The 8,568-nt window shown below is 37.8% G+C and overlaps 1 pseudogene; it reads right to left on the bottom strand.

Moving 5' to 3' along the window:
* Positions 1-488: 488 nt before the first annotated feature.
* On the bottom strand, positions 489-1,917 carry LOC117312100 (elongation factor 2 pseudogene; annotated as a pseudogene).
* Positions 1,918-8,568: the final 6,651 nt, after the last annotated feature.

Below are 8,568 nucleotides of genomic sequence, written 5' to 3'. Positions count from 1 at the left end.
TTGCTTATGAAAAAGACAGAATACTTGGCATGATTAGTTGACTAAAACTGCAACTAAATATAATTTACTTGATCTCCTTAATTTTCTTCTAATACTTACCTAATATCTAGGTGAATCTAACCATTGTCTTATTTTTTTCCAACTTTAAAATGGGGATAATAATAGTGCAAATATCATAAAGATTTTCTGAGGACTAAATGAGTTCATGTAGAAAAAATGATTACATCAATATCTAACACAAAATGCCAGACAATTATTAAGTTATATGATAAAATATCATTATCATCATTATCATCATCTTGGCAAGAAAGTAGAGAGGTGATGGGGTGGGAACTTGGGTAGACATTGATGGGGCAGGAAATGGGACCCATTATAAAGGATCCTGATCAAGAATGGCCTTTAATATCTATCTTACAAAATAATTTGGATTTTGTCACTGAACCTTGGAAAGTCATGGAATTCTTTGGGACAGGGAGTGGAGGATCATATTTTCTTTTTTTTTTTGTTTGTTTTTGTTTTTTTAAACCTCTTAATGCGTTTATTTTTAACTTTTTTTGGACATGTGAATTTCCCTCTTAACAAAAAAGCTTTGGGTGTCCCATCTCCTCCCCCATCCCTACCGGCCAGATAAGTCCCTGCAGTGAGGGCACTTCTGTTGCGTCTGAAATCTAGAAATAAATATCGAAAGAAACGGCATCAAGTGTTCATGTTGAGCGATGGCACGGAGTGGGCCCCAGAAACTTGTCAGGCAGAGCGTTACTGGGTCTGGACAGCCTCAAGGTGTCGTGGAGAATGTGGGGCTGTTGCTGTGGTCACCTGTCCCTGGGTGCAGGGGCTGCGCCTGAGTCCCACCAGGCAGCGGGCTGCGGGGAGGCTGCCTACAACTTGTCCAGGAAGTTGTCCAGGGCCGGGATGCCTTCCTTCAGGCCTTTGCGCTTGCGCGTCTCTGCCACCACCTGGCTGGGGCGGCTGGTGCTGTCGAAGGGGTCACCGGGCAGGATCTGCCAGTGGTCGAACACACACTGGGGAAAGGCCTGGCCGCCCGTGTTGGACCTCAGGTCAGCGGTGAAGCCAAAGGACTCATTGACAGGCAGGTAGGCCTTCACAACAAACATGGGGGTGCCGGCCACCTGGGTCTCCTCAAAGACGTGGCCCCGCTTCCTGTTCAGCACACCGTAGATACCACCAACCACTTGTTCTGGACACTGGATCTCCACAAGGTAGATGGGCTCCATGAGCCGGGGCTGGGCAGTCAGCACGCTGGCGTACAGGCAGCGCCGGGCCGTGGGGATGATCTGGCCGCCACCGCGGTGAATGGCGTCCGCGTGCAGTGTCACATCGTGGACGTCGAAGCGCACGCCCCGCATGTTCTCCTCACACAGCGCCCCCTCCTTGGTGGCCCACTGGAAGCCGGCCACCACACTGTCCTTGATCTCGTTGAGGTACTGCACGCCCTTGGTGATGTCAGTGAGGATGTTGGGGCCGGTGCCATCAGGGCCAAAGCACCAGATCTTGCGGGCCTCGGCCACGTCCCACTCGTACTTCTCAGCTAGGTAGCGGGCCCGCTGCTTGAGCTCCTGGCGGGAAGACACCTCGCCCTTGTCGATGTCCTCGGCCAGGCCGTCGGGGAAGGGCCATGCCTTCATGTACAGCCTGTTGTGCTTATTGGGGGACTTGGACAGGCAGAGCACGTTAGACTCCTCACTGACGGTCTCTCGGTACGAGACAACTGGGTCGGATTTCTTGATAGGAATGCAGGCGTGGTCCTCCTCCAGGTCCTTGAGGCAGATCTCCAGATGCAGCTCCCCAGCACCCGCAATAATGTGCTCCCCGGACTCCTCAATGATGCACTGCACCATGGGGTCCGACTTGGCCAGCCGCTTCAGGCCTTCCACCAGCTTGGGCAGGTCGGCCGGGGAGGATCATATTTTCAAGTAAGAATGATAATATTTAAAAGACAGCCACCAAGATGGTCCTCAGTGATGCTATTTCCTGGTTTTCATGCTCTTATTTTATCTATCTCCTCTCCCCTTTATACCAGAGTTTGTTTCCATGAGTAATAAGTTATGGCACATATGATGGTATATGATTTCCAAGGCTAAATCCTATAAGATATGGCTGTCTCTTAGAACACTCACCCTGGGTGACGTCAGCTGCCATGTGAAACGGAAACCAAAGCATCCCTAAGAAGAGTCCACTGGTGAGGAACTGAAACTTCCTGCCAATAACTAATGAGACACTGAGGCACGCAGCCAACAACCATGTTAGTAAGCCCTCTTGAGAAGGGCTGCTTCTTCAGCTTTATTTAGACTGTCAGATAGCTACAGTGCTGATTGATGCCCTGACCACAGTCTATGAGAGACCCTAGACAGAACCAGTAATCTAAGCTGTTGTTGAGTTCTTACTGTAAAAATATGAAATAATAAATGTTTGTTCTTTTATGTTGCCAAATTTGAGGATACTTTGTAACGTAGTATTAGGTAAGCAATAAAAAGTTCAAGAAAATTTCATTGATATATGTTTTTTTTTCCACTTATTTACCAGAGCAGTAAGCATTGTATTTGAATATAATTTACCTTCCCTGGTTATAAGTCAAGAAATGCTAATAAATGTGCTTATTAGGATGCTTTGCTCATAATACTTAAGGAGTAAGTGAATTAGTGCATTTGTACCACCACATGAGAATTACAATGGTGAATATTTCAATGAATTAAAGGAAAATCTAATTATGTAACAGTATATAGTCAAAATACCAGTCAATTTTGCTAGACTCACAAAAAATATTTGAACATTTTATAGTAGGCTCCAACACAATATTTTAAATTCTATTAGTATGTTAAAACAAACCTTTAATTTGCCTACATCTAAGTTTTCTTTTATTGTCTGGGGAAAAATATTAATCATAGTTTTTCATTTCTTTGAGGAAAAACAATTTTTATTGGTTTCTTGCTTTGAATATAAAAGAAAGATATTGTGTGTTGCAATGACACTACAGTTAGATATTGCAGAGTAAATTGTCCTACTTAAAAGTCATTAAATGGCAGAAACCATATGGATGCTATCATGAGATGATTGTGATAATAAGCAATGGCTGCAAAACAGTGAGGAGGGCCTAGCTGAGACTGAGATGAAGAATATGGGATACAACCAATATAAGATTAACAAGATTGAATATGTCTTACATAGTAACTGTTTGACTAACATTAAGTTATGTATATAAAATCCATCTCCATGTGAATGAAAACATTTCATAATAGCAGGATCCTGACTGAGAAAACCATACATGGAAAGTTATTTTTAAAAGACATGAAATTTTGTATTTCTAAAATTAATCAATCCTCCTCAACCCCAGTGGCATGATTAGGGCTCATAGTGCAATCTTCTGTTTCTCCCTTATGGGTTTCTATGCTACAACTAACTGCATTATTAACAGTCCTCAAGTGTATCTTAATTGTCTGTTATAGAACACTGAAACAACTGAATAATAGAAGTTATTTTCAAATGCAGATGCAAAATACACCCAAATAGACCATGTGTATTTCCTTAGAACAAATTTCAACAAATTTCAAAAGATTGAAATCATACAGAGTATGCTATATACTATGATAAAATAAAACAAGAAATGAATAAAACAAGGAGACCAAAGATACCAAAATAATTAAAAATTAAATCATGTACTTCAAAATAGTTCACAAGACAAAGTATCAAAAATATTAAAAATATGATAAAAATAAAACAGCAAAACTTGTAGGTTCTAGCTAAATTGATGCTTAAAAAGAAAATCTTTTTACATCTACATATGAGAAACACTGCATATTTCTGTCTCTTTCTCCATTTTGGATACCACAAATGCTAAGAAAAGTGGATGCAGTCATCTTTTATTAAAAACAAATGAAAAGAGCTGATAAAAACAAATGAAATTTTGCTTTGATCCAAGCAAAATTGATCCAGAAAAATAAAATAAAATTCATCAAGACCAAAAACAAAATAAAAATCACTAGATAGTGTACAGACAATAAAATGACAATAAGAGAATATTATAAAAAATTTCATATAAGTAAATTAGACATCAGTGAGGAAGTTGAAATATTCTTTGAAAAATGAAACTTATTGAAACAAATACAAGAAGAAGTAGGTGACTCAAATAGTTCAATATCTGTCAAAACTTTAATAATCTTACCATGAAGGAATTTTCAAGCTCTGATGACTTCATTGATAAAGCCTACAAAAGATATATGAAAAAAAGTATACTATCTATTTTGAACATGTTTTTCGGACATTAGAACAGAACATTTAGCATTTGTTCAATAAAGCCAGCCCAATGAAAATAACACACCCTTATAAGGATATTAAAATAGATGAGTCTTATAATCAGTATCCCTTATAAATACAGTGTTTTTAATATTTTAATAAACTGAATAAAAAATTATAAAATATATTAACTTCATGACAAGGCAAGTGTACACAAAGAATACAAAGTTAAAGGTAATCAATACAACTAACCACATTAAGAGACTAAAAAAATTAAAAATGCTAAAATTAATGGCTCTGATTTAAATAAATGAAAAAATAAATTATCAGCAAACTAAGAAGAGGTATTCTGGGTAAGAGAATGTCTTCAATATATGGTGCTGAAATGACTGGGTTACAATATGGGGAAAGTAAACCTTTATCAATACCTCACACCATACACACACACACACACACACACACACACACACACACACAAATACGTGGTGGATTACATACATCTAAATGTATAAAAAAGATAGATTAAATATCTTCATGGTGTTAGGGAAAGACTTTTTTCATATCAGTAACAAACATATTATAACAGAAGACAAAAGATAAATTGGAATACAGGAGAAATAGAAGTTAAAATTTTCAAAACTTATCTTAAACCAAAAAAAACATTAAGCAACTAATAAGTCAGATACTGGGAAAAAGGTACTCACTCTTCACAAGTCTGAATAATGACTCAGACTAACAATATTACAACTTTTACAGATATATATATATATATATATATATATATATATCAAAACAATTTAAAATGGACGAAATATTTGAACAAGTACTTCAAAAGAAATGAAATCTAAGTTGCCAATAAACATAGGAAAAGTTGTTCTGCATTATTATTCAGTTCAAATTAAAATCACAATGGGATATACATACACATTGACTAAAATGGCTAAAATTAAGAAAATACATGTTTATTGAGAATATACAGTGACTGGATTTTCATTCATTATAGTGTAATTATAAAATTGTACAATTAAGTTGGAAATTATTTGATGGTATTTGTTATAGATAACCATATACTTTCCCTATATGCAGTGATTCTACTTTAAGTTTTTATAAGAGAAATGTGTGTTTATGTCTAAAAAAATGACTTGTTCAAGAATATTCAGTAAATATTTACATAAAATAACCCACATTGGAAACATTTCAAGTGTTCATCAAGAAGAGAATGAACATGCTTTGTAGTATATACACAGTACTTTACAGCAATAAAAAAGATCTAATTATTCACATGTGCATTAAAATAATTTACTCTCAAAGCTATTCTGGTGAGAGAAAGAAGACAGTCATGAAAGAAAGAGTGCATTCTGGATTAGGCAGGTGTTATTCATATCAACAGAAGTCAGATTTGCAGTTACTTCTCCAGGTTATTTTCTGGAAAAGAATGATAGAGATATTCTATAATATTATTTTTAATGTGATTAAAAGGTTTTTACATATTTTAAATGCCTTTAACTCTATGCTTAGGACTTGTGCTTTTTACTGTATGTAGATGATATCTCAATTTAGAAAGAGAAATAATCTTAGCCTAAAATATAAAAATTTCAACCATCCTTTTATAATCCTTGCTCCAAAACCCTGACTTTCAGATAATGCCTTTTGTTTCTGTGAGAGCTCACTAAACTTATGTTTCCATTTTCTTAATGTTCACTGTAGTTATTTACATTATTTATACCACTGCCAAGTTGATGATATAAATTATTTTTCTACATATTATTTTCCAATGCTGAAGGAAATTGTGAATTTTACTGCTACTTTGACAAGAAGTCATCGGGAATTTGTGAAAGTGCCAATCAGTACATATTTATTATTGGGTAAAATCTTTTATGATCTTCTCATTTCTCTAATTCTGTATTCCTCCCCAGCTTTATTTTTTTTACCAAAAGGAACCCTCCTCTGCATCTTAGCCACAGCAGCATCCCCTGGTTTTTTTCTGCACATCAACATTACCTTCTGTCACGTTCTACTATTGATATGTTTCATTTTTGCAGACATATTGCACTGGAAATTTGCATTTGTTTGATTATTTATTCAATGTTTATTTCTGCCACTAAATTGTAAGTTTCATAAGTAAAGACGTCATGGTTTGAATTTGTGAGTTTTTGGCTTGTTTCTTTGTTTGACTGGTTATTACTAGGTTGGCTGATGGTGGTTCTTGCTGTTTTACTCAGTAACTTTTTGTCTCCAGCACCTTACAGTTGTTACAACAAACAGTAGGAGCTTAGTATCTATTAATAAATTAATATTAACATTTGGTTTAATCAGTTTGAGACACTGTAAAAATTACCTAGACTAGTTGGCTTGTTGAAGGCTCAGAAAAATGGTTAGTATTTTTTTAGAAATATTTTTTTAGGTATGTACATTTTTTTTCAAGATATAATGCTACTGAACACTTATAGACTACAGTATAATATAAACATAACTTTTATATGCACTGGGAAACCAAAAAATATATGTGACTCACTTTATTGTGATATTTGCTTTGTTGTAGTGGTCTGGAATCAAACATTCAATATATCCAAAATATGCCTATAATTGCATTAATTCTAATTCCATTATAAGGACCTTATGATCATAATTCCCTCATGATCTAATTATCTCCCAAAGGTCCCATCTCCAAATATGACATTGGGAGTTATGTTCAATGTATGAACTCAAGTGGGACACATTCAGTCTATAGCAACACTGTAAATATAATTAGTCTTGGTTTTAAAGACCCTTAGTACAGCCCCTGTTTCTATATCTCAGCAATGTACTCACGCTTTCCTCAGCCTTCAAAAATTAAAGCCTCTAGGTTTCTGGTTCAAGACGGTAATGTAAAAATTCCTTAACCCACCTCCATCTATAGAACTGAATCTTCAGCTATGTATGGAAAAATTTTCTCTAAAAAAAAAAAAATCTTGAAAACTAGCTGAACAACTCCTACATGTCAGGCAAATGAGAAAGAAAATAAAATCACATCAAATCAGGTAGGAGAGGCTGAGATACAATCTTGCCATAAACCCTACTCTTGGTAAAGTGACCCACACTTGGAAAAGAACTCAAAACATGGAGCTTTTCCCTGAGGAGTGAAGAGTTTGAACACTAGTTATGACACCTCAACTTTTAAGACCTGCACTTGAGAGACAAGTCCCCAAAACATCTACCTTTGAAAGCTAATGGGTGTCACATCCACCAGAATCAAGAGGCCATAGTAAACTAAGAAATAGCTCTTAAAGGGCATGCATGTCAATATTCACTTGGCCCTGGGACCAGACCAGAGACAACAGATTGAGAGGTACCCAGACTTTAGGTGAAAGAGCTTATTTTTTGTCTTAAGGTATCAACTTGAGGGGTAGGTGGCAAATTTAACACACATCTAGGGGCTTCCTGGGATATTTTCTGAGGATGCAGGCTTGGGGGCACCATCTTTGGTGTGTTCTCCCTCTGCCTTGCTTCAGCTGGTGGGCACCACATTTGTGGTCTTCTCTGCCACAGTCCAGCTCACTTGTATCTCTCAGAAAGAAGCTTGTACCCTCCTCTAGCACAAAATTTTTTGTGGCTGCCACCCAGGGAACACCTCTAGATTACCTGGCTCTGGTTGTCACCAGGGCTAACACTCAAGGGTCACACAGGACTACAGCCAATAGAGAAATAGTTCTTAAACAGCTATACCCCCAGGTGATAGCAAGAGGAAATCCTTCCAGAAGCCAAGACTTTCTGTGAAAGAGGGCTATTAGCTTATCTTCATAGCTGTGACGTGAGGGGCAGCATTCTAATTAAACACTCATCTAAAGGATGATGCTAATCTTTCTAGAGACATTGGAGGGTGGGCACTATCTTCATGTTCTCCCATTGCTGCATTCCAGAGTGCCAGTATCTCCTAGAGAGGAGCTTTTATATGTGTCTGGTGCCCCAGATATTATGTCTGGTGCCATGGATTTTTTTTGTTGCTGTTTGTTTTTTTGTGGTACGTGGGCCTCTCACTGTTGTGGCCTCTCCCGTTGCGGAGCAACAGGCTCTGGACGCGCAGGTTCAGCGGCCATGGCTCACGGATGTAGCCACTCCGCGGCATGTGGGATCTTCCCGGACTGGGGCATGAACCCATGTCCCCTGCATCGGTTGGCGGACTCTCAACCACTGCGCCACCAGGGAAGCCCAGGTGCCATGGATTTTGAAGCTGCCACAAGGGATGCCTCTTGACTGCCTGGTTCTGGTGACTAGGAAACCTTGTGATTCTGGTTCCAATGGGACTTTAACAATTGGAGAGAAAGTTTTTGGCAGGCT

This window comes from Tursiops truncatus, chromosome 4 (genome assembly GCF_011762595.2).
Source record: "Tursiops truncatus isolate mTurTru1 chromosome 4, mTurTru1.mat.Y, whole genome shotgun sequence".
Lineage (NCBI taxonomy): Eukaryota > Metazoa > Chordata > Mammalia > Artiodactyla > Delphinidae > Tursiops > Tursiops truncatus.
Note: the sequence above shows the minus strand (reverse complement) of the source record. Positions and strands in the feature narration are given on the sequence as shown.